Source organism: Lissotriton vulgaris, chromosome 6 (assembly GCF_964263255.1).
Source record: "Lissotriton vulgaris chromosome 6, aLisVul1.2, whole genome shotgun sequence".
NCBI classification, from domain to species: Eukaryota; Metazoa; Chordata; class Amphibia; order Caudata; family Salamandridae; genus Lissotriton; species Lissotriton vulgaris.
The window spans coordinates 1,509,756,844-1,509,782,632 of NC_141694.1; the positions used below are offsets into that span (position 1 = coordinate 1,509,756,844).

Sequence of the window (25,789 nt, forward strand, 5' to 3'; positions counted from 1 at the left end):
ATAAAAGAAGCAGTAATCTGTTTTTGAAGAAGGCCAAAATAATGTTGTGAGGAGCATACACGCCTTGGCACTAGTCCCACCACAATCTCTAATCAGGGCACCACATATGACCTACCATCCACTTAAGTTCCTCACACAGTACCCCATAAACCATGCTATTTTTGAGACACCATCACCCTAAATTTCTTCCAAGATCACGTTCCTTATTAGTGACCTAAATAGGCTATACACAATAGGTAGTGTGACTAGAGATTACATATTATAGATGTGTGGGGCATATTACCAAGCAATAGCGATAATTATCGCTATTGCTTGGTTAGAGACAAAAATTTACCGCAGCGCAGCGGCGATTTTTACCGCAAATAAACCTTGGTATTACCAAGGTTTAACGCAAATGCGGTAAAAATCGCCGCAAAGCATGAATATCGCTGAAAAGTCAGCGATATTCATGCATTAGCGAGCTAATGCTCTTAGCCATGTTATCCACCTCCCATTGGATAACATGGCTAAGAACTGCTCAGGGCAGGTGTTAGCTTTTGGAGATATTCCCGCTTAGAGCGAATATCTCCAAAAGTTGGTAATAGGAGATAGCGATGTTAGCGACTGTTTTCAGTCTCTAACATCTTGGCACGCCCACTTTGCATCTCATTAGTGATAAATATCACTGACATGCAAAGTGGGGCCCAAGATGGTCGCTATCTCCTACTAGCTGTCGCTAACTGGTGTTAGCAGCAGCTAGGTAATAGGGAGATAATTTTATCTCCGCTTTCTTGGCTTTTAAAGCCAAAAAAGCGGAGATAAACCCCCTTGATAATATGCCCCTGTATTTTTAAAAAGCACAATACCACTGGCACCATCCTATACTAATGTGCTCATGGTAAGGGCAAAATGAAGGGGAGCAATCTCTGTGCTACACTCAAAGCCCTTCTCATCTGTACCGACTCACATTGCTGCTCAATCTCTTTACCTGCTGTTTACCTTACCTTGATTTTGTGTGTTCGGGCAATAATTGAAACAAAAGGGAAGGGGTCACTTAGTTTCTTGGCACAGTGTTTTGGGTTTTCGTCTTCTCCAACAGTGCCTGCCTGAGAGTGTTAGTGCTCTCTTCCAGGCATGGTTGATAACTCATCTCATGTAAGCTCTCTGGACATGTCTTTGCTGCATATCTGTGAACGGTTCCATACATCTGTGAATGTCAGAACAATTCCTGTGGTACCAAAGAAATTGCCCCACAATCAGCTTGTCCTTCATGGCTCTCGGCTGAAATGATGTACAATGTAGAGGAGGGGAGTTTTTATCCAACAGATTTTGATGTACACATGTCACCAAGACGCCACCACTAGCTACAACAGCCAAGTCCAGATGGGAGGTTGACTATTTACTTCATTCTCACCTCAACCTTTGATGTTCTGACTTGCAGTTCGCCTATTAGCTTCGGATTGAGTGTTACATTATGGAAGAGATTGCATTTGGATGGGACCAGAGGCCGAATAAAATTTGCTTCTACAATGGCTCAAGCAGTTTGATCCACATTTGCACTTCACATTGAACATAAGTAAATAGTAAACCTCCTATCTGGAGTTGGATATAGTAGCTAGTGGTGGTGTCTTGGTGACATGTGTACATCAAAATGCCTGGAAGAGAGCACTAACACTCTCAGGCAGGCACTGTTGGAGAAGAACGAAAAGCCAAAACACATTGCACCACTGTGGTGATAATCTTGGACCCTTTGGCTAAAAAAGTGCACAATATCATTTGCAGGAATTGGCCCTTGATGAATGTAGGTTCACAAGTGGCTCCTTCACCATGTTTTGCCTTTTGCTAATCCAAGAATCTCAAAGACAAATTGGTTCATACAAGGGCTAAAACAAATGAGTATTAACACCTCATTGACATCTTTAAGAGGTTATTTCACATATGGGGAGGGCAATGTCTGAAAGCTGACAAAACCAACCAAGAGTGTTACATTCTGCAATGACCCTGTTTGGTTACAAAACAAACTGACAAACTGCAACACCTGTTTTGTGATATGTCGATTAAGATGCCCCTGTGACCTTTTCTATATTGGTCTTACAACTAGGAAAGTGAAGACATGCATGCAGGAGCATATGAGTAAGATAAGAGCAGGAAAACTGACCACTAACCTTGTCTGATGAACTATGAGTGGACCCTGTTAGAGCAGGTTGACAGCACACTGGATGGAGCTTAGAAGGTGGAGTTGGACTAGACGGACAGGTCTAAATGATTTAGCGAAGTAGCATAAGCTGCACAACTGGACACCACTTTTAGGGTATAGGAGCAACCATGCACCCTTAAATTCCTCCCTGGTCCATACGAGATACACTTGATTACCGGTTTTCTCTATATGAGCCTTGCTGCCATATCTTTAGCACTGGTGTGTAGCATTTGTTTTCAACCCCATGACGACATGGATGAGTTGAGCATTTTTAGTATTCATCATGTGATGGCCAATTCTCCATGTTTCTACTAAGTGGGGAACGGCTTGCTTTTGAGGACATTGCAAGGTGCAGGCATATCACAGCCTCATTTCCTAATTTTTCCGGACTTAGACTTTCCACCCAATGCTTCACTGTCCTTAAGACATAATGAGTTATGGACTGGATTGTCTCCGATATGAACTTGGAAAGTTTCAACTGTTCTTCCTGTGGGAACCTTGTCTTTTTGAGACTTGGCAACACATAGCCCAACAAAAGTAGAATTAGATTATAGATACAAGTAGACTCTACAACAGACTGTGTGTTTCAAAATACCATGGCTGGCTTTTTTTGGGGAAGTTTTATATAGCACAAACTTGACCCGAAGGTATAGAGTATCAGAGCGCTTTACAGGAGCGCCAGTTGTGTTTCATGAGGACACATTAATTTTTTTGGTAGGCAAAGGGAGATTAAGTGATTTACCCAGAATCATAGGATGTTGCGCTTCCTTGCAGAGACTCAAACCTGATTCCCCAGATTTGAGATTGACCGCTCTAGCCTTTAGGTCAACTCCACTCCCTCTTTTGGTTGAGCTTGATACATACTAATCATTGCCACTATTGGCCTTGACCAACCAATTCCACGCTTCAGATTGTGATTACACTACATACAACAACAAAATAACTGCCAGTACTGCTACGCTATTCTCAAAATCTTTTTTGGGGGAACCTATTGATGTGAAACAATAAGTACCATGGATTTCTTTTTCAATCTGAAGTCAATCTATTTCTTTTATTTAATTTTTGTATCAAAAACATTTTTTCATTTTCATAAATTTAACACATAATTGACATTTGCACCATAATATACCTAGAAAACAAAATACATACATTTGCATTCACTCTTTCTCTTTCTCACATTCTGTTACATACATCCATCCATACAATAAACAACCTGTCTCAAGAAAAACTGATCATTTTACAAAAATACTATATACATTTGACATCTATTCGTGATAACAAAGTCATGGACAATTTTTTATAAGTCAGTATCCATTATATCATCATGAGCATGTTCCTATGGCCGAAAGTCAACTAGGGGATGCCCTATACCTCTCTTCGCTATATAGTTGGGCGGAATTTTAGAATTTTCTTACCTTCTGCTTAGTAAGCTGATCTCATTTATGGGACTGTAATAGAAAAACAAAGGACAGACTCAACTTAGCCAACCTGAACACCTAAAACAATGTCTGTCACCACTGGATCCCGTAGCATAACCAGGTTTGTACTCACAACGAGGTGTCTCCTAGGTCTAATGAGTCGTGCTCTTAACTTAGCCTTTTTCAATCGAAATGGTGAAGCCTAATGTAAAAAACAGATGTTTAATGAGTATTTTAACCTTGTTTGTCCACGCCGGTGGGGGTACTTTAACTATGTGCTACTTACTTGATATCCTGGAAAGGTGCTGTCGCTGTACTTTAGTTACTCGTGTTTCAGTCTCATATGCGGCCGCTTCTTTGCTGAAAAAAAGGAAGGCAAATCCGGTGTTAGGAGCGAGGTTTCCTATTTCGTAGCTCCAAACCGGGTATTTATTTAAACCGCATGGTTTGTACCTGCTGATTCTGCTATGTCCGCAAGTCATAGTCCGCTGTCTCCTTTGCAATTGATTTGCGTCTGTTGTCCAGGTCTGTTAGATAACGCGAGGTTTGAGCGCAACCCTTTCTGGGGATTGTAGTTGGACCTGGGCGGTCTTGTTGGTCCGCGTTGGTTAATGAGCGGAATTTTTGTTACATTTCTCCAAACTAAGTATTATTTAGACAAACTAGTTACCTGCTGAATCTGCTTTTCCAGCTCATCACGTCTACTTTTACGTTTACAATTAAATCGCGTGAAATGTCAAATTCTTTTACATATCGCGAGATTTGGGCGCAACTCTTTCTGGGTATTGTAGTTGGACCTGAACGGTCCTGGTGGGTTTCGAGAGCTGGTAATAAATGATAGTGGTATTGGTTTAGTGCAGATAATGATGCGTTGATAGTGAAGGTGATTGGCGATACATATGGTGGAAGCATTGCATGGACTCCTGGTTATTATTAACTGTGAGGTGGGTTCTTTGGGGTTATTCAGATCTCATTGGTCCCAATTCTAAGAATGATGTGAAAAAGGGGTTTTGTTAGCTTGGCGCAAAAGTATGTGATTCACTGCAGTCTATATATTTCAGATAATTCATTAAGTCCTTCCTCAGCTGTCTTGAATTTTACAATGAGCATTGCTTCTCTTCTTGCAAGTTTCTCTTCAATGTCGCCTCCTCGTTGATCACATTCAACTTTGGAGATGACTGTCCATCTCACATCTTTTTCCGTGTGGTTGTTGATTTTCCAGTGATTAACCAGAGGGGCTGTCTGAATATTTCTTTTTATTCTTGACTTGTGCTGGATGATTCGGGATCGAATTTCCTGGTTTGTTTTTCCAATGTATAGCATATTCCAAGGGCATTTAATCCCATAGATGACATATCGGGTTTTGCAATTAGTAAAGGACTCATGTTTCCAAAATATTTGATTATGTTGAAATACGGAGCCCTCTTCTGTGCTTGCGCAACATATACAAGTGCCGTATTTTCGGTGGCTTAATATTGGGGGAAGTCCAAGTAATGATCTCACTGTGGGTTTATTTTTGTTTGGCATTGCTGCCCGCACTAGATGGTTGGCTATACTTTGCTCTTTTTTTAAAGCAAATAATGGTTTCTTTTTCACGTTCTGGACCAAATGCCAATTTTGGTTGATTGCCTTTTTCAAAAGGTTTGAGCTGGGACGAAATGTAGACACACACACAATTCTTGTCAACTGAGGTTTTTCTTTTTTCTCTAGTAAAACTTCTCTTGGTGTCCACCATGCGCGGTTCATGGATGGTTTTAGTAGTTTTTTGGGGTAACCTCGGTTTTGAAGGTTTTCCATGAGTTTCGTGCATGTATCAAATATTCATCTTTAAAATGACAATTCCTTTTTATTCTAAGGAACTGCCCAAAAGGCAGATTTTCTCTTAGATTTCTGGGGTGGTTACTCTTGAAATGGAGGGCAATATTTCGATCCGTTTCTTTTTTAAATAGTGTGGTTACTAATCGCCCTTCTGTCGGATAGACTTCAACATCTAAGAATGCCATTTTATTCTTCGAGTAGTTGATACTGAACTTTATTTCGTGGGTTCTGTTATTTAGCCATTCATGGAACTTTAGAAGGTCTTCCTCGTTCCCTGTCCAGACCATGAAAACGTTGTCAATGTAACGACTCCAGTTGGCAATAAATTCAATGTATGGATTTTTCTGGTAGATGTATTTTTCTTCATATTTTGCCATGAACAAAACTGCCAATTCTGGCGCGAAAGGACAACCCATCGCTACTCCACGAACTTGGAAAAAGAATTCGCCATTGAAGTTAAAATAATTTTTCTTCATTGCGAACGCGGCTAGTTCCATTATAAACTCTGTTGGAACTTTAACTCTTTTTTCTCTGCTTTCCAGATATGTTGCAAGAACCTCTAAACCTTCGGATTGGGGAATTTGTGTATATAGGGAAACAACATCTAGGGTAACTAGGAAATGTTTCTCTGCTTCGAATTCTATACCTGGTAGTTTATTTATAAAATCTGTAGTGTCTCTCAGAAATGATCGTACCTGGGGTAGAAAAGGTTTTAGGAAATAATCCACAAATGTAGAGATTGGTTCAAGGAGTGATTCACACCCGGAGACAATAGGTCTTCCGGGTGGAGCTGTTTCGTTCTTATGGATTTTTGGTAGGACATAGAAAAGGGGAATCCTTGGAAATTTACATTGGAGATATTCATATTCATTTTTCCCCATGAAGCCTTCTGTATGGCCTTTTTCTAGAATAGAATGTAGTTGGTTTTTTAATTCTGTAGTTGGGTCTTTTCCAATTTTCCTATAGCATGTTTCATCATTCAACTGCCTCATTACTTCTACTGTGTACTTTTCAGTATCCCAGACGACTATTGATCCACCCTTATCTGCCTGTTTTATAATCACAGAAGGTGTCATTTTTTAATTTTTCAAGTGCTTCTTTTTAGGACTTTGAGATGTTATAATTTACCCATTTTTTCTTTTTTCATATCTGTTATTGCTGATAGCAGTGTTTTTTCAAAAGTGAGAATCTCTTTTGCAACTTTATTAGAAGGTGGACAAAAGAACGATTTTTTTCTTTAGGCCAGTGGTTTCTATGTTTGGTGTATACGATGTGTTGGAAAAATATGATTTTAGTCGTATCTTGTGGCAGAACTCTATCGCTTCGGTTTTAAGTCGTACACAATGGTGTGTTTTGATGGAACAAATGATAATCCTTTTTCAAGTATCCTTTGCTCTTCTGTTGTTAAAATCTTATTTGATAGGTTGTATATAGGTGATTTCACCAATTTTTGTAGTTCTGTCGGCGGGTTGACATTTCCCACGGTTGTTGGTTGTACAAGTTATACAACCTATCAAATAAGATTTTAACAACAGAATAGCAAAGGATACTTGAAAAAGGATTATCATTTGTTCCATCAAAACATACCATTTTGTACGACTTAACTACAGCTAGTGCATACTGGCCGGGGTCTGCAGGAAAACGCACAGCTGATACAGCGCCTCTCAAGAGACAACCGCGTGGGAGCTATGCAAATGTTTATAAGTGTGAATGCGGCGGCACTGGTGCCTCTCTGGTGCCTATTAGACTCGCAAGTCCTTGGGGACAAAAACAATTGTGTGTTTGTAATCATTTTGGTGCATTTAAGACAGAGCTGCACGAAACTTCATCTTAAAAGGATGCCCTGCCACGGTCTAAGGTAGCTCTGTGCCGCCATGGCTCACTGCTTTTCTCTGCCCGGCCACAGGCTCTGGTGACTTGAGAAATCCGTGGCTCACAGGGCTCGGGTGGCTTCCTGACACTGTGGAACTGTTCCTTCTATGTTGTCTCAGGGATACCCGTCTCTGTCTGAATCTGGTCTTCCCCTGACACAGCTAGCATTGGGATGCTGTATCTCACAGTACTCTGCGCCGCCAAAGGCGGGGACTCACTAAAGTCAAATCTGTAGTTGCACAGTTCATTAAAACAAGCATTTGCAATGCAATAGGTCTTGCATTTGCGAGAGTTTGAGCTATTGGCATTGTAAATGGCAATGCCTTTTATTAAAAGCGTTTGAAAACCTGCAAGCTGTGCGTAAAGAAGCACTTTGTCATTGTAGTCCTTGCTTATGAGAAGCAAAGCTGGCAGTCTCTTTAACTGACAACCTTGCTTCTGGTAAGCAAGGACTATACGTACAAAGTGCATGTTTATGCATGGCTTGTAGGTTTTCAAAACAAAAGAATAAAAGGCATTGTCATTTACAATGCCAATAGCTCAAACTATTGCAAATGCGAGACCTATTGCATTGCAAATGCTTTTTTACATTAGGCTTCACCATTTCGATTGAAAAAGGCTAAGTTAAGAACACGACTCATTAGACCTAGAAGACACCTCATTGTGAGTACAAACCTGGTTATGCTACAGGATCCAGTGGTGACAAACATTGTTTTTGGTGTTCAGGTTGGCTAAGTTGAGTCTGTCCTTTGTTTTTCTATTACAGTCCCATAAATGAGATCAGCTTACTAAGCAGAAGGTAAGAAAATTCTAAAATTCCGCCCAACTATATAGTGAAGAGAGGTATACCGCAACCCCTAGTTGACTTTCTTGTTATTTTTTTTTCTTTTCAGCTATGTGGTCCTGAAGAGAACTCCTCTCAATTGAGGGAGTTCGAAACGCGTAAACCATTTTTCTTTCGGCCATAGGAACATGCTCATAATGATATAATTGATACTGACTTATAAAAAATTGTCCATGGCTTTGTTATCACGAATAGATGTTAAATGTATATAGTATTTTTGTAAAATGATCAGTTTTTCTTGAGACAGGTTGTTTATTGTATGGATGTATGTATGTAACAGAATGTGAGAAAGAGAGAGAGTGAATGCAAATTTATATATTTTGTTTTCTAGGTATATTAAGGTGCAAATGTCAATTATGTGTTAAATTTATGAAAATGAAAAAAAAATGTTGATACAAAAATTAAATAAAAGAAATAGATTGACTTCAGATTGAAAAAGAAATCCATGGTACTTATTGTTTCGCATCAATAGGTTCCCCCAAAAAAGATTTTGAGAATAGTGTAGCAGTACTGGCAGTTATTTTGTTGTAGTATGATATGAGGCTTGGCCTTACTGCTCTGAGCCCTAACCCAGTTTTGGTTTCAGTCCGTCAGATTGTGATGAAGTGCAATCCAATCGTGTACCACTTTGCGCTTGAATATATTGATTACCTTGATTCAGACTTGAAAAAGTCCCAGTGACAAAACATGTATCGGCTGCCACTTTGCCTGTGATGTCATGCTTTGCTCTATAAGAACTATGAAAAATACTAATACTGAGAGAAATAAATACAAAAGACACATACTTTCACTTTCAAGTACATTATTGTTTCAACTATACAGTTACTAGTGGACTTTCTTGTGTGCTTTGGTAACTTTTGTTTGCAAATTTGTTGGCCTGGAGCCTTTTCTAGGTGGACCAGTTTAACCCAAGGTGTGTACCAGGAAAGCACCACCTCTAAGAACTCTTTTCCTTTGATGTTATACATTATTTCTCTGACTGTGTAATGGCTTTTTGGATGTGTGAACATGTGTCATATAGCCATCACCTGTTCTGTTTGTCTATGGTAATAAAGGATAAAGGTCTCCCTATGAACACATTTTTAGTTTTGGGGTCATGAAACCTAGTGCTTTGGAATATTGCATATTCCAAAGCAGAGGACCAAATACACAAGTGTTGTAGGGATAGCTTTACAGGCACTTACTAGATCCTTTTTGTCTGTGTGACGTGGCAAGCATCCCTACACACACAAGTGTACGCCGAGTATGAGAAGCAACACCTTTTGCAAATGCTAACCAGTTGGCACTAATGCTGCTTACGTGAGGTGTCTCCTATTTTTTGGATCACTACTCACAGCCACTTGGTTTTAGCACTAGATTGACACCTCTTAGGAACCTTGACTTATATGTTTTTTTTTGCAGCTATGGATGTGGATTTCACGTGGTGAATTGAAAGTGCATTGCATGGGGTGTAGGAGTCTGGGGTTTATTTTTGTTGGTTTGGTTATGAGTGGAGGGCACTCCTTATCTTCTCTAACTTCCTTTTAAACTCTTTGTTGTGATAACGGTACCTAAATCTCATGCTAGTAGATTATCCCTGTGTGATGTAGTCTCGGATGATCCACTCTAGCTGCATATCTAAAATTTTCTATATTGCATTTGAATTAATACCTGGTGATTTTAATGCAGTTATCTATCTGCAAAGGCCAAAGCTTGGAAACAACCAAAGTTTATCAGGGAAAATTGCTTTGCTCTTGAATTTGTTTTCTAATGCTTTGAAGGTGAAGACTGATTTTGTAACTCAAGACATGTCTGCTCATGCTTTATTTTTAGTTCGAGCCTAGAGTCCAAGTGCAAGCGCTGCTCTGGTGAAGATTTGCTGGAGAAGCCCGCCCATATTTTTCATCGTATATAAACAAAAACAATGGTTCTGTCTGGCTACCGAAATATTTCATCCTATACATTATTTTTTGCAATCTTTAAGAATGATTTAGGAAATGATTAAGAAGTTATGGAACACACAGCAAAAAACTGTCATAGTTCAGTGAGTAGAAGAAGCCAGCTGTACAGGGTTTTTTAAGGATTTCAGATACTAGGGGCGCTCTGCCTCAATTTCTACGTTACAGAGTATGGTGTAAGTGGGTAAATAAGTAGTGCGTGAAGAGCAGACGGAAAAAAGCCCTTAACCGTCCAAAAAAAAAGTCAATGACTTAACAACATGTACACAGCTGAGCTCTCGCAACTACATTCAGGTAAAGATAAACAAAGTAAAATGTGACATAAACAATTAAACAAACAGAAGCAGATTCTTGGGTGTTTTTCTTGTTTTAGCAAGATGATGATTTAATGTGTCCACACTTGAAGAACAGTCTACAGTTAGCCGACACGTGTTTCGTCGTGCTTCGGTGAGTCAACACGACTCTTCAGGGCTTGTGGCTCAACTCAGATTAAAAGGGTTGAGATCAGTCTCGTTCTCGTTGTAGAGTTTAATGCGCGGTCACATTCTTTAATATACTGAGTTACTGTAATGGTTCGTCAAGCTTAGTTAGGAGCAAGAAGGTATTCCTGCTTCTATATATCGCCCGATAGGGTAAGTGATGATTTCAAAGTTCAAGCTTAATACAGGTGCGTATTGAGCTGTACCGGGAGGGGATCCACCTGCTAAGGCGCTGTGGAAATGGGTGTGTTTCACTTTCGCGACGTTCAGGAGTGCGGTATCCCTCCTCTGTTGATTCCCGGTCGCCGTCTTTTTGAAACACGGCGACCGGGAATCAACAGAGGAGGGATACCGCACTCCTGAACGTCGGGAAAGTGAAACACACCCGTTTCCACAGCGCCTTAGCAGGTGGATCCCCTCCCGGTACAGCTCAACACGCACCCGTATTATGCTTGAACTTTGAAATCATCACTTACCCTATCGGGCGATATATAGAAGCAGGAATACCTTCTTGCTCCTAACTAAGCTTGACAAACCATTACAGTAACTCAGTATATTAAAGAATGTGACCGCGCATTGAACTCTACAACGAGAACGAGACTGATCTCAACCCTTTTAATCTGAGTTGAGCCACAAGCCCTGAAGAGTCGTGTTGACTCACCGAAGCACGATGAAACACGTGTCGGCTAACTGTGGACTGTTCTTCAAGTGTGGACACATTAAATCATCATCTTGCTAAAACAAGAAAAACACCCAAGAATCTGCTTCTGTTTGTTTAATTGTTTATGTCACATTTTACTTTGTTTATCTTTACCTGAATGTAGTTGCGAGAGCTCAGCTGTGTACATAGTTCAGTGAGTATTTTAGATTTTTATATAAATTAAGGCATTTATATCTACTCACATATGTATAGGATAGGCTGCCAATACAAGTGAAGCTTACGGTGATAAGTGCTCAAGTGACATTGGTGCTCAGTGATAGAACTTAGTGCAAATGCTATGTACAAGGTGATTTGAATATATACAGTGGAAAGGGGGAGGCCAGAATGCATATGACAATCACAATGATTCTGATGTTTTAAACAAATTATTCAATCATTTGCACTCAGAGTCTTGGTAAGTCTGGACCAAAGGAGATCACCGACGTTTCAACTCAATCTATGCTTGGTTAATAAGTCAAAGCGGGTCTTCATCAGGACAGGTGTGGGGGAGTAGGGGAGGACAGCCTATGAATGAAGAAGGCATGAATCAAAGTGTGTTCCATATGGGCCCAAAGGTGGTCCATATTAAAGGATTTTAAATTGGGTGCCAGCACTCACCCTTACTGAATTAAAGAATCAATCCTGATTAGTTGGTCATCTATAGAAACCGAGTGGTCCAAGTGATTCGATCTATGGAGGGGGCATTATGGTTAGTTATACTCTCTAGTCCTCCTAGTTTCTGATGGCCACACAAATGTTTTAAATTTAAGTGCGTGCAAGCTTGGGGAAAACTCACCCAACGTGGTGTAGTTGTCGAAGGGAGGAATCTAGAGGGAAGCTGAACAATGAATTAATAATACATCCGCTCTGTCCTAGTGAAGCAGAATTGTGTATTGTGGACTTTCCTACAGCCACACTCAGGGGCTTACTTGATATAATGATGTATACAGGTGCTGAATTACCAGTCTGCACAGAGATGCCAAGTGTGAGTCCTGCTTCAATGCTGCCGTTCCGTAGCCGTTCCGTAGCGGGCCAGAGTGAAAGTGACCCACTTAAATACCCGCTCGAACATGTGAGCGTGTGTGCGTGCTCCCGCCACGTGCCGTGCAGGGGAGAGCAGCAGCTCGATACCATCTGGCGTCTTTGCTAGGGAACCTGTTGCTCGTCATGTAGCGGTCTGGACACGGACGAGAACGAGCGTTTGCAGCTATGCGATGCGATGTGGCTAGTTGGAAGGACGTGCAAAATGCATGCACACGTTAGTTGAGCTATCTTGCAGGATCGCTACATTTAAGCTAAAATCTTGGGCTTTTATCTAAATTGGTCACTGTGCCCATGTGTCCTAATGACTGAAAAGGCACCATTGTAGCAACGAAATGTTGGGGTGAGGATCTCTACAATTAAGACGACATTCATACAGCTATTCCGTGTATTTAACTGGCCCATCTGTCTGGAGGTTTCCTCAAGTTCATTTAATCCCTCTGTTACAGTGTTCAAAGGATGAATCCACTTGCATTCTTTAAAATTAAGGGGCGCTGTTAGAGAACCGCCTCTTAGGTAGAGACTGATTTTTTCCAAAACCCACCATCTTACTCTCTGGGGGGTGGTTGTGTGTCATGAATTGCTCAACTAAAGGGGCTCCCTGTACCTTACCTTTCACCCTGCTCATGTGTTTTAATATTCTCGCTTTTACTTTTTGGGTAGTCTGCCCCATGTAGAGCAGATTACACGGGCAGCAGATGGTGTATATCCCATTAGAACTATTACAGTTCGTGAATGATGGCAACTTGTGTGTTCTAGTGTTGTACGTAAATGTGTATCCTTCAATAGCAAGGGGTCAAGCTTTACAACGGCCACATTTATGATGTCCAGTTATGGGTGCTAGGCCCAGGTGGCTCCTAAGATCAGGTTGCTTGGGTGGTTCCATGAAGGCTTTGACCACACTGTCTTTGATATTTCTGCCTCTTTTAAATGCTACCAAAGGATCTTCAGTCGTTTTAAGTTCACTAGCGACCAAATTCCAGTACTTCTTAACAATCTTTTTTATGCCATTGCTTTTAGAGTTAAATGTAGTCACAAATACAATGCTTTCAGTCTTTGTCGGTTTCTGTTTCACTTGCAGTAGCTGGTCCCATGGACAGTACCAAGCACGTTTACGCGCCTGTTTCACTAATCCTGTTGGATATCCTCTTTCTTTCAGGCAGTTGGTGAGGGTTTCCGTCTCATTAATCTGAGGTACTGGCCACATGGTAAATTATCCCTCAGACTACGTGGATGGTACGACTCATAGTTGAGCAGTGTATTCCTTTCTGTTGGTTTTTGGTATAGATCACTGAATATTAGACCTTCCTCTACTCGGAATGTCAGGTCCAGGAAATCGATTGCTTCATCATTGTAGGTCATGGTAAATTGAATATCCCTTGATCTGTTGTTCAGCCAGTCTTTAAAGTTCTGAAGTGCGTTTTCCGTGCCTGTCCAGATCATTACCATATCTTCTATATAGCGTTTCCAAACTGCAATGTGGTCTATGTAGGGATTCTCATGGCTGTATGGATATTATTCGTAATCATCCATGAAGATATTAGCCAAGCTTGGTGCGTAGCTGGCACCCATTGTGATGCCCTTGCACTGGTAGCAAAATTGTCTCCTGAAGATGAAATAGTTACTTTTCATCACAATTTCCAACATGGCTATCTAGTAGCTGAGTTTTGACATCGAATGGTTGGCCCTCCAGCAATTGAATGATGTGCATGGTGTCCCTTACATATGATTTGGTCTCAGGAACCCATGGTTGCAAGAAATAGTCGATGAACTGATTGAGTGGTTCAAGAATAGACCCACACCCAGATACAATGGGTCTTCCGGGTGGCTTGTATAGGCACTTGTGTACCTTCGGGAGTGTGTATATCGTCAGGATCCTAGGTTCCTTTTTATTTAGGAAGTCGTTCTCTTGTTGGCTCGAAAAGTTGTGGGTCATTCCATCTTTAGTTAGTTTTTCAATCAAGGTCTAATCTCAGCTGTCGGATCCTTTGGCATTGGGCAATAACTTTCTTTGACTCTCAATTGTAGCTCTATTTCCTCGACAAAGTCTGTGGTATTTTGCAGGACCACTGCACCGCCCTAGTCCACCGATTTAATGAGAATGGCTTCATTGGTTCCCAATGAATGTAATGCCAGTCTTTCCTCCTTGCTGATGTTATGCTTAATGTAACTATGCTTCCCCAGTAGCTCCATGGTTTCCTGTAGGACGATCTGTTCTTAGGCCAGAATTCTCTGACTCATCAAATATGCCCCTGGCGTAAAGGTGGACAGTGGTCTGAAGGTTGTGGCGGTTGCAGTGGGACTGTAGTTTTTTTTTGCTGAAATAGTACTTAAGTCTTATTTTCCTGAAAAATCTCTGCATCTCAAGTTTGACATTAAAGGCATTAGGTGCTGAAGTGTGGACGAATGCCAACCCTTTCGATAAGACCTCTCTCCTCGTATCAGACATTGTGTAGTTGGAAAGGATGATCATCCGGTCCATGGAAGAAATATCAGAAATGGTGGTGTTGTGTAGTTGTCACCTCTGATGGCAATAGTTCTACAAAGGTTGGATTCATGGATACTCCGCCCATTAGATGTTGGTTACCAGTAGGCGAGGTGGTTTGGACAGGACAAGCGTGGGTGGTTATATCTGTTCTCTGCATTTGTAAGCTTGTCTGTATGCCCTGATCTACCTCCGTGTTTCTGGCAAGAGGGGAAGAGCTAGTGGTGGTGGATGCGTGTGTTCTCACCATCTGTATGTTTGTTTGCGTGTCCTGATCTCCCCGTGTGTCTCGGGTTGGTAAAATTGAATAAAGGAATTTCCCCGTTGGGTGTCCCTGCCCTAGTTCCAACCCCTTGGCCGATCCCAATTCCATTCTGTGCCACCGCCCCTGTTGGATGGGCAATAGCCTTTCCCTAAAACGTGCTGGCTCTGGTTTCCTTGGTGTCTTTTGGGTTCGGAATCTGAGCCACTCCCTACAGATGAGTCCGAGATGGTTGCAAACCTCCTTGGTCGCTCCCTGCTTCTGTTGGTGAAAGAGCCCTGGCTGTCCTGCTGATAACACTCATCTGCCAAGTAAGGGCAGTTACGTTTCTTACCGTAGATCCTAATGTCTTTCGTCAGTTTATCAAACTTTCTGTTCAGTGATATTGCGTTAAAGTAAGCTAGCATTTTTTCTGCTCGCTCAAGTGCTTTCTTTGCATTGTTGAGGGCACTATCCTCAAGTATTTCTCTTTTTAATTCCGCTATTTCCTGGGTAAGCTTTTTCACGCATTCAATCGTGGTTTCTACTCCAAGCACCAACCAGTGCCTGCAGCAGTTGTTGGCAACGTAACTGAATCCCTCTCTGAACTTTGGGACCTCTATGAAAATAGTGGGCTCATTTCTGACATGCAAGCCCTTGGGGATTATGTTGGCTTGTAGATATTAAGTCAATAAGTGACCATGGAGATGAGAGCGAATTAGTTTCTTCTCAAGCCTTTCAATTTTAGCTAGTTTCTCATTCAGACTCGTATCAACCGATCCTTTGTCTGTGCCTAGCAGAAAATTAGATGTGCCCTGATCCTGTATGAGTTTGGTGATGTATCCTTCACTATATGACAATGTTTCTTTGTCAGACATAGTACTACAATTGGAATGTCATCAACAACTTAGTCTCTTTCAAGTTTTTTTATCAACGTTAAAAAACAGCAAATGAGAGTCAAATCCCTTGCAAGTTTTTCATTAGCTTGTGTCTTTGTCCTTCGTAAATGCTGCCTTTGTATTCGTTTATAGGCTTGTTAGTCCCTCCTTATTATATCCATGTCATAATTTGTATCCTCCCATGGTTACTGGCCCCTTTACTTCGAGTGTTACACTATTCTAGTGGGCACTTTGCACCAGTCCAAAGGACCCTTATTGATGGTAGGTTTAAAGACAACCTATATAGAAATCTATCCTAGTGGTAGCTGTGGAGAGCAACCTTCAGGCTAAGTCTTGAAGGAATGTAAAGCAGCTTGTTTTACCAGTCTATAATCTCATGAATGACCAAATGAAAGGAGAACCACACCAGGTATATATATATATAATATATATGTATTTATTCTAAACACATCCCTCTAGTCTCTTTATGAGGCTAGAGGCAAAAGTACATCCAGTAAACTTATTTAGCACACAGTAAATTCGCACACTATACGTTAAGCCCTAGGGGCATGCCAAACCATATATTAAGAAAGTGGTATAAGAACCACAACTGACATAGATACAAGGCCTAGAGCCTTTAGAACCGCTGGGCCACCAGGAACCACCCAGGGTAGTGACACAGGGGACCCATGGGGGACGCGTGCAGTGTCTAAACACAGCCGTGAATCACCATTAACTTCTTTGGGGAAAGTCGCAGTTGGAAATGTAAAGATTAAGGACACTTAGAAGAGGACTTGGAGCAAACACCTTTAGAACTAGGAGGTTCGAGAGTCAACACCCACTGGAGCACGGAGTACTTGAGTTACCTCACCGAGGGAAGCCGGGTGCATAGGTGTCTTTTCGTGTTGGGTTTCGTCGTCGATTTCAATGGAGAGCTGCTAAAAAATGCTACAGGAGACCAAGTGCGAAGTATCCGGGTGGATCGGAGATGTGAAGAACCTGAAAGCAGAGGGGACAGAGTCTGGGTCACTTGCCTCTGACCAGGAAGGCAATGAGAAGATGCCAACCGATGTCGGTGATTTCAGGTGAAGAAGGTGAAGCTTGACTCTTCAGTCACGAGGACCAGGAGGCATCGAGGACAACCAGGAGCTGGATTTGAGCTGTCCCACAAAGGATGTCGAGTGCTGCAGTGTTGGTTTCTGGATTGGACCCAACAAGCCTTAGCAACAGCAACCCACGCAGGAAGCAGAGATTGGCTTGGGAGCAAACCAGCACGGTCTGAGGGACTCACCCTTTGAAGGGGAGTAGGGGCACATCTGGAGCAACCAGGAAAACCCAAGGAAAAGAAGAGTTACCTTCGTGGGGACCCACTAGTTGATGGACCAGGGATTGCAAAGGGGCCTCAAGCAGAAATGCTAGAAGCGGGCTCACAGAACACTCGTGGAGTGTAGGCCCACAATCTTCGGTGCAGATGGTGCTCGGAAGCTTGAACTATAAGTAGCCCAATGCACAACATCGGGAAAGCTCTGGAAGTGGATGCACTAGCAAATGAGCATGGTGTGCAGGAGTTCCGGTCCCACGTCACTCATGAGGGCTGTGGGCCTCAGCTTTGCTGGCATCTCGTATTGGCCTCTGAGAAGTCTGGAAGAACATGTCCTGAGTCGCAAATACTTAGGAGTTCGGCGGGAGCCTCAGAAATGCAGCCAGCAAGATGCATCTATGGTGCCTGCTTGAGCAGGGGAGTCACTCCTTGACCCCAAGGGAGATTCTTCCGTCTTCTAGTCATCTAGAATGTCAAATTTTCAGTATATATGTTGCAGAGTTTCTTCCAGGTGTAATCTGTCCTAAGGACTGGGGTCCCATACTTAGACTAAGTTAGGGGGTTGGACATACTCTGGGGACCTACCTATGGGAGGATCCAGGGAGGGGGTGGCTATACCCTTTCCCTTTGTCCAATTTTTTGCCAGAGCAGGGGCTGAGTGCCCCTGCAACCGGTTTGAACTGGGATATGCACAGGGACACCAAGTGTGCTGCCAGCACTGTCTGAAAAGCATTCTATGAATGCACCCACCCAGCCTCAATACACTAAAGCCTGTCTGGGAGGTGGTTACACCTCCCTGTGGCAGGAAACTTATTGTCCAGGCCTCCCCTACCGGAGTTTCGTCCAGCAGCAGGAGGTCAGACCCATGTATGTGGCTGCAGCATCCATTTTGTGATGCTGGGGCTCTTTTAAACTATTAAGTTATGTAAGTGTGCACATGTCTTCTCCCTCTAGAAGGGTGAAATTCTACCCCCGCCACCAGGACTGGCAGTGGGGTAGGATTACAAAGTGTTTGACCCCAAACACGACATGTTTCCATGCAGGCAATCCAAAGTTAGCATTTACCGCAAGGCTATAATGCACTTAAGAGTATATGGTCTGGCTGCATCACAGAACAGCTTCAGAGAATAGATTCCGAAAGCTGCAGAAGGGTCCTACTCATGCATGGGCACCCTCTCACACAAAACCAAGCACTCTGCCTTCAGGATTGGTAAGGCCTGCCATAGGAGTGACTTATAGGTTTATATGTGTCAGGGTTTAAAGTTAGATATAGGTAACCTATATCTTAGTAAGGGGTGGCATAAATCATGCTTCAGCCCCTGGTAGGCCTCTGGGGTACCTATTCCCTTAGCACCTAAGGTACCATATGCTAGGGACTCACAAGGATAACCCAGCAACCAATCTGTAGTGTACCTAAAGTACATGCACTCGTTATAGAGAGGAAGCAGTTAGGCTGGGGTCCTGGTTAGCAGGGCCCCAGCCAGACTAAAGTCGAAAAACACTGAAACACCAGCAAAAAGTGGGGGTAACCATAGTAAGCAGATCCTACTCTCCTACACTCCCCCTGACCGCACTCCTATTGGCCGTGCCTTCTCCCCCCTCCCTCCGCCCATACTCCAGTTGTCCGTGCCTTCTACGCCTCCCCTGTCTGCCCTCCCATTGTCTGTGCTTTCTCCCCCTCACTACCATTGTCCGTGCCTCCACCCTCTCTCCCTCCCGGTGTCCGTGATGACTACCGTTTGCAATGCAATAGGTCTCATGTAAATGTAAGTCCTATTGCATTGCACATGCTTGTCTATCAGACCACATAAAGACAAAGAGACAAAGTAGTTTATTGTGTTGATTATTTAAAATCTTACAATCATATAATCTATTAAGACACAAAAAGCAGTAAAAGCAATATAAAAACACTTAAAATGTCATTGCATCAATATTGTAGTCAATTACATATTTACAACAGTTGTGGTCCTAATTTCCTTTTAACTGCCTTTAGGAACTTTACAAAGGCAGCATTTAGAGTGATGTCATTCGAGTGTAGGCAACTAATCAGGGCCTGCCTACATGTCCTTATGCCTCGTACCTTGAAGTGAAACTTAAGCAAGGTTCTTCTCTCCTGCAAGAGTTCCGGGCAAGTACACAGTAGATGGATAATATCTTCCTCTCCACTGTTACAAAGTCTGCAGGTGGTTTGGGTTACCAGTCTCTCCCACGGAGCGAGGTGACACAGTCCAGGCATTATTCCAAATCTTGCTTTAAGGGGCACCTGTTTGTTGTTTTCCGTCCAGGGTATTTCCAGATATTGTTGGATTTCCTTCTTTTTGTAACCGTTTATTATTGCCCAAGCGTGTTTTCTCTTAGTAAGGGTAGCTTTGTCATTTAGAATGGATAGATGGTTTGCAGTTTTGTTAATTATTTTCTTAAACGCTGTCTTGGTTATATTGTTTTCCCATATATATGAGACTGCAAAATCCCTTATTGCTTCGCTAAGATAATGCAGTGCAGTGGAGTTAATGTTGTTATTTATTTCTCGCCATAGCAGGTGCGATATCTCATTTTCGTTGTCACTTTTTATTTGATTCCATATTTTTATAAAGTGGCCTTGCCTTGCATAATGTTGATTGGTTAGTCCGAACTCCAACCTTAGTTGTGCAGGGGACGTGTTCAAGGGGAGACGGAAAAGGGCCCGGTATGCTCTTGTTATGGCTTTGTTCAGAATTTCAGAGTCCTTACCCATTGCGGCTTCACTACCATATGTAATAGTCGGTAGGAGTCTTGCACCAATAATACTCAAAAGAGAACCATAAGTTAGGCTGGAAAGTGATTTCTGCACAATTCTGAAAGCTGCAGTTAAAGCATTCGTTTTTCTTTGGATATCCCTTTTTTGTAACTGATAGTTGCCCTTCTCGTCGAATAACACACCCAGGTATTTGTATACCTCCACTTGTTCTAGTTCGATCTTGTCCATGAACCATTTACTTTTGCATCTTGTCTTGTTATTTTTGTTAACAACCATTATCTTAGTTTTTGTCTCGTTTATAACCATCCCGTTGTCTTTCGAGTACCTGTGAGTCCACCTAATTAGACGCTGTAGTCCCACTTTAGTGTAGCTTAGTAGGATCACTTCGTCTGCATACAGCAAGCTCGTGAGACGCGTATCCGCTAATTTCGGGAGGTGTGCATTTTCATCATCCAGCATGCCAGTTAGGTCGGCAAGAAACAAATTAAAAAGGAGGGGGGCTAAAACGCAGCCTTGTTTCAGGCCTTCATTTGCTGGAATCTCTTTTGATATCGTTTGGCCATCCCCCATTCTCACCCTCACCCACGTATTTGTATATAAAAGGCGAATCAGCTTAAGAAGGGGAGCTGGAATTTTCATTATCTCAAGTTTTTTCCAAAGTAATTTCCTATTGACACAATCGAATGCCGATTTAAAATCTATAAAACATAGATACAGAGGTTCCTTCGTTCTAATTGACTTTTCCATAAGTAGGGCTAGAACCAGTATGTTTGTTGTTGTACTTAAGCCTTGTATGAAGCCTGTTTGGTTTAAGGGCAATTTCTTGGTTTCCTTCACCCATTCGGAAAGTTTAGTCAACAAAATTCTGCCGAACAACTTGGCGTCCGAATCTTGAAAAGTTATCAGCCTATTGTTCTCTGCAAGTGCCCAGTTTCCTTTTTTAAAGATTGGAGTTATTAAGGATCCATGCCATGACTTGGGTACAATTCCAGTTAGAGTTACTTCAACGTATATTTTCTCTAAGATGGTTGCCCATAGTTCCGGGTTTTCTTTATAAAGTGCAAACGGTATCCATTTGGTCCGGGCGCACCGTTCTTATGTTTTTTATTAATTTGATTATCTCTTCTTTTTCTATGAGTATTGGCATGTCCGAATCATTGTCACAGAAGGAAGGTTCCGGGCCATTGTCACTTTTACACCCATTTCGCCTATCCAGTGAGCTCGACTGTATATTGTCTTGGTTTAAATATTTCCTCAAGAAAATCTCCCATTCCTGCTCAGTTAGCGGTGATGAGACTACTTGCTTGTTTGGTCTAGCAAGCCCGTTGATAATTTTCCAGAATTCTCTTGAGTTCTTCTGCTTACTAGCGTGAAATACTTTTGTCCAGATTGCCTGTTTTGCTTGATTTTTTTCGCCCCATATTAGCTTCTTCAAGTTTTGATTTAGTATCTTCAAGTTTCCCAGGGTTTCTGCTTTTACTCCGGGTTTCTTCATTAGCCTGATAGTCCTATTTCGATCTTTCTTCAATTTTTTTAATGTATATGGCAGGTTTAAATGGCATTCCTTAACCCTATTTGGATCTTTCCAATTTTTTTGCTTTGTTGTCAGCATCCCAGTAAGATTTTCCCATTGCTCTATTACTGTTTCTGGTGAATTTTCTTTAAAACATACTTCCAAGAGCCTTTCCACCCGCTCCTTTATTTCTTCTTTGTTTCCAACGGTCCAAAACAATTTTTTATAGTTAGTTGTGCCGATACTCCCTTGGACAGTCGGATAAGCTTTATATGTATTCGTTCCGATGGTCATTATGATTATCTGCTAGGAGTGGTCACTTTCGTTAACTTTCTTTAGTTGGTACGAGGTAATGTTATGGAACATAAATAATGAAGTTATGGTATAATCAATCCTGGAATGTACATTATGCCCATAGTAACTATATGCTGGAGGTACATCCGTTTTTATTCTGCCATTAAAAATTCGAAATCCAATCGCTTCCATGCCCATTACAATTTTTTTCCCATTCTGTTCTTATTGGAGTAACTATCTTTTCCTAGATCCTGCTCGGGAATAAGCCATTGGTGATTTTGCGATTGCGTTGTATCATCTCTTATGTGAGGTGTCATAAGGTTGAGGTTAAAATCCCCGGTGATCGGAAAGTCTGCTAGGGGGTCCTCCAACGTTATATTAATTAGAACGTTGTTCAAGGTTCCACAAATTGTCTCCCTACTCCGAGTGGTAGGCAATATGTACACAGTAATCAGGTATATTGTTTTAGATTCTTGATTGGTTATTTTATAGTTTAATTTAACTATTAGAATGTTCGTGGAATCTACTCCGACTTGCTCATGGTGTACCTGTAGGGTATTAGAAATAAATATTGCCTTACCCCCACTCGCTCGCCCGAACGTATGCTCCTTTTTTGCGGGTTCATAATAGCCGGAGTATCCATGTAACAGGAATTGATTGGTTTCCCATGTTTCTTGTAGTACTATAATCTGAGTTGTTCCCACTATAGAATCTATTAGTGCATTATGAATCTTTCCTCTCAAACCATTAATGTTCCATGAACACATTCTTATTATTTCAATGTTGTGACTTTTACCTCCCACTTGTGTTGGACTCTCATATCATTGTTTAAGATTGCTATGTAGTGCCATGTTTATCCATTTTTCATTTATTACTAAGTTTCTATCTACAATGTTTTGCGGAAGGGTGCATACACTTTTCGTGGGGGATCTACCAAGACCATTTTTTAGGACTGGATTGATCTGTGTATCTGGTTTTTCGAGTATTGATGTTGTTTTATCCCCAATAAAAGGAGTAGGGTAAACCTCTGGGATTTGTTCGGTTACTACTATGCCCCAGGTTTTAAATATCATTTGCTCGTCCATGATCTGTTCAGCTATTGATGGTGATATTAATGTTATTAGGGTCGGAGTCTGGCTGGTGTGATTCCCCTCCATAAACTCAATAGAGATAATGTCCTTACTTACAATGTTAGTCAATGCTGGTATTGATTTGAATAGTCTGAGTATGTTCCCACGGTTAAGTATGTCGTGCCTGACTCTTGACTGAAATTCCGGTGTAAGTATACGTTTTTCGTTGGTCTTTGTGATTTGGTAGTTGGGGGTCTCATTGCTCTCATTTTGCTTGGGTTTGTAGCTAATTGTTTTTAGCCCTTCCCTACTATTGATCTGTAGGTGATCCCATTCTGGGGTTTTTGTTGGTCCATTTCCTGCCTTCAACACTGTCGTGTCCCAGTCTGTTTTTAATCTTTCGTTTCTCCTATGACTTTGGGAAGGAATCGTTAGTTGAGTTGATTTAGTAAGACTTTTTCCAGTTGTTTTATCAGAGGTACAAATGCTTGTTGCTCTTTCTTCGTCTTTTTGCTTTATATCCTGCTTGGCTAACTGTGGCCGGTTATCTGAGATCTTAATGCCCACTAGCCCTTCCAGTGCTCTATTGTCATTCCTTATAGGAAATTGTGTTTCATTAACTTTGTGGCACGTTGTTTGATTTGGTCCAGTTATTGATTTTTGTCCGAAAATTGGAAAATAGTTGTTTCTACGCTTCTGTGTATCATCAGTGATTATTGAGCTCTGATCATTAACTGACTTTATTGAGACAGGTAGTTTCGATTTTTCCTTCTTTCTTGCCTTTCAAAGTTTTTTTCTTTGGCGTTTTGAATACGTAGAGAAACCATCTGATTCAGTATCATTGTGGATTTGATCCTCTTGGTTTTCTTTACAACTAGTTTCGTTTCCAGGGAGGACCGTAATTTGATGGAGTGGTAGATTAACTAATTCACCATAGTCTTTGGTTAACTGTTTTGTTTCTGTGCCATTCAGGCTGTCGAACCCATTCCTAGTTTTGTTTTTAGTTTTTTCGTTAGTAGTAGTATTATCAGCATTAACTTTCTTCTTTGTGGTTTGGATGTTCTTTTTAGTGTCTTCTATTATACTTGTTAAAACTGCAGGAAGTACTGCTAGTTTATCCATAATGGGTACGTGGATACAGTCAGAAGTTGTTTTTTCATTTTCTGTCTGTGCTCTGGTTATCAGGTCATTTAGGGGCACATTATGATGGAGGATTGTCCGCATCCTCCTGGCCGGCGGAAGCCACTGCCGGCCCGGCGGATGCAGAAAATCCTCTGCGGACCCACCAAAGACCCACCGCCACATTAGGATGGCCGGTGGGTCCTGGTTTAGGTCCGCTGCTTTTCCGCCGTGGTTGGGTTACAACCGTGGCGGAAAAGGCCTAATATGGTGGCGGTGTCTCTCAGACACCGCCAGCCATATTAGGATGTCTGAATTTCAATGCCTTTACACGGCGGCATGCCCGCTGTGCAAAGGCCGCTTTGTGCATGCAAATGCACAGATTTCATTCTTAACATTGCGGCGGGTGCTGCTTGAAGCAGCACCCACCGCAATGTTAAAAATAGAGGATGAGACCGCCAGGGTGGCGGTCACATCCTAATTGCACAGGAGGGAACTCCTCAGGCCATGCGGAGGTTCCCTCCTCCTCTATGGTCGCGGACGGACTCAAGTCTGTCCGCGATCATAATGACCCCCTTAGTTTGGCAAGTTTGTTATCAATTTCCGCCACATTGTTTGCCATAATTTTTAGGAGGTCAATTTGAATGTCCATTTTATTAGATTGATAATGAAGAGCTTCTAGCGTGAGGGTTGAGGTTTGGTAAAAGATATCCCTGGATATTCCAACTTCTTGAGGTTTTATTCCCAGTTCTAAGTTTGGGACAGATCACACTTATTGTGTTTTGTAATTCGGGGTTTTTTATGGTCCACCATATTTTTGTCGATAGTATTTGAGGATACATCCTTATTTTCCAAAGATCATTCGACGTCCTCACCCAGAGTCTTGGATTCTTTTGTTGTTTCATTGAGCATGTCTTTGCTGTTATCTCTCCCATGTACAACCCAATGATGATTTAGGTGTATTTCGCCTTCCTCAGGGGGTACGCACAGCCGTTTGTTGATTTCGACCTTAACTTCAATAGGGAGCATTGATGACACTTGCTCCGTCGTATCTCCGTAATGTTGATGATTAGTTTCAGGAGTTTGTGGGTGCGGATTATTTGAGAGAGAGTGATCCTCATTTACCTTTGCATTTGGGTTTACCACTGTCTTAGTCTTTGTACTGCAAAGTTGTAGCTCTTTCGGGAGTTCTTGCTGCTTTGACCTTTGCCATTGCTCTCCAGTCAGTATATCTAGGTCTACAATTTGGTTTTGTTCAAATTTTTGTTCCATTTGGTTGCTGTTTTGTGTCATGTTAAGGATTTCGCTACTAGTAGGTTTCATGGGAGTCTGTAGTTGTCTTTGTTAAGGTCCGATTTCATTAACATCAGAGCTCCGGTTAGGGTTCTTCATGAATTGAAATTTATCCGGTATTTTACCGGATTTCTCAAACATTCGTGCAATCGGGGAGATAAGCGACTGGGTCGGCCCTGAGGCGTTGTTTTTTACCTTTTTTGATACCGTGGATTGCTGCGATCTTTTTGCACGCTTTGTTGTTGAGCCCGCAGTCCTAACATTTCCTGATCTCATATTGATGAGTGTTTTATAGATTCAAGTCTTTTTGTGTCCGAGTGTAGTTTAGTTTCGAAGGTGACCCTCAGAAGCGCACCCTGCTGCTCCCCTCTTCACGCTCACACACCAGGTTGCACAGATCTGTCTGATCTGCACCGATCCGTGCCCCCCAAGCCTGTCAGCTCCCTCTATGTGCTGCAGTGGAGCCGAATCCTACGCATGCACCACACACAGACAGGTGGGGCTGCTGCCGTCAGGGAGGGCGACGTTGGGATGATTGCAGTAATGCGCTATA

General features: G+C 41.9%; 1 protein-coding gene across 2 annotated transcripts in view; it reads right to left on the bottom strand.

The window, feature by feature from the left end:
* LRRN4 (leucine rich repeat neuronal 4) overlaps positions 1 to 25,789 on the bottom strand; it is a 268,764-nt gene that overhangs the window by 237,425 nt on the left and 5,550 nt on the right. Inside the window, exon 1 of one of the 2 annotated variants that reach the window (XM_086927688.1) lies at positions 12,174 to 12,233. The exons of the other annotated variant lie outside the window; for it this stretch is intronic. The gene's annotated coding sequence lies outside the window, so the exon portion shown is untranslated. Of the gene's footprint in view, positions 1 to 12,173; positions 12,234 to 25,789 lie in introns of those variants that run through there. 2 annotated transcript variants of the gene reach the window in all.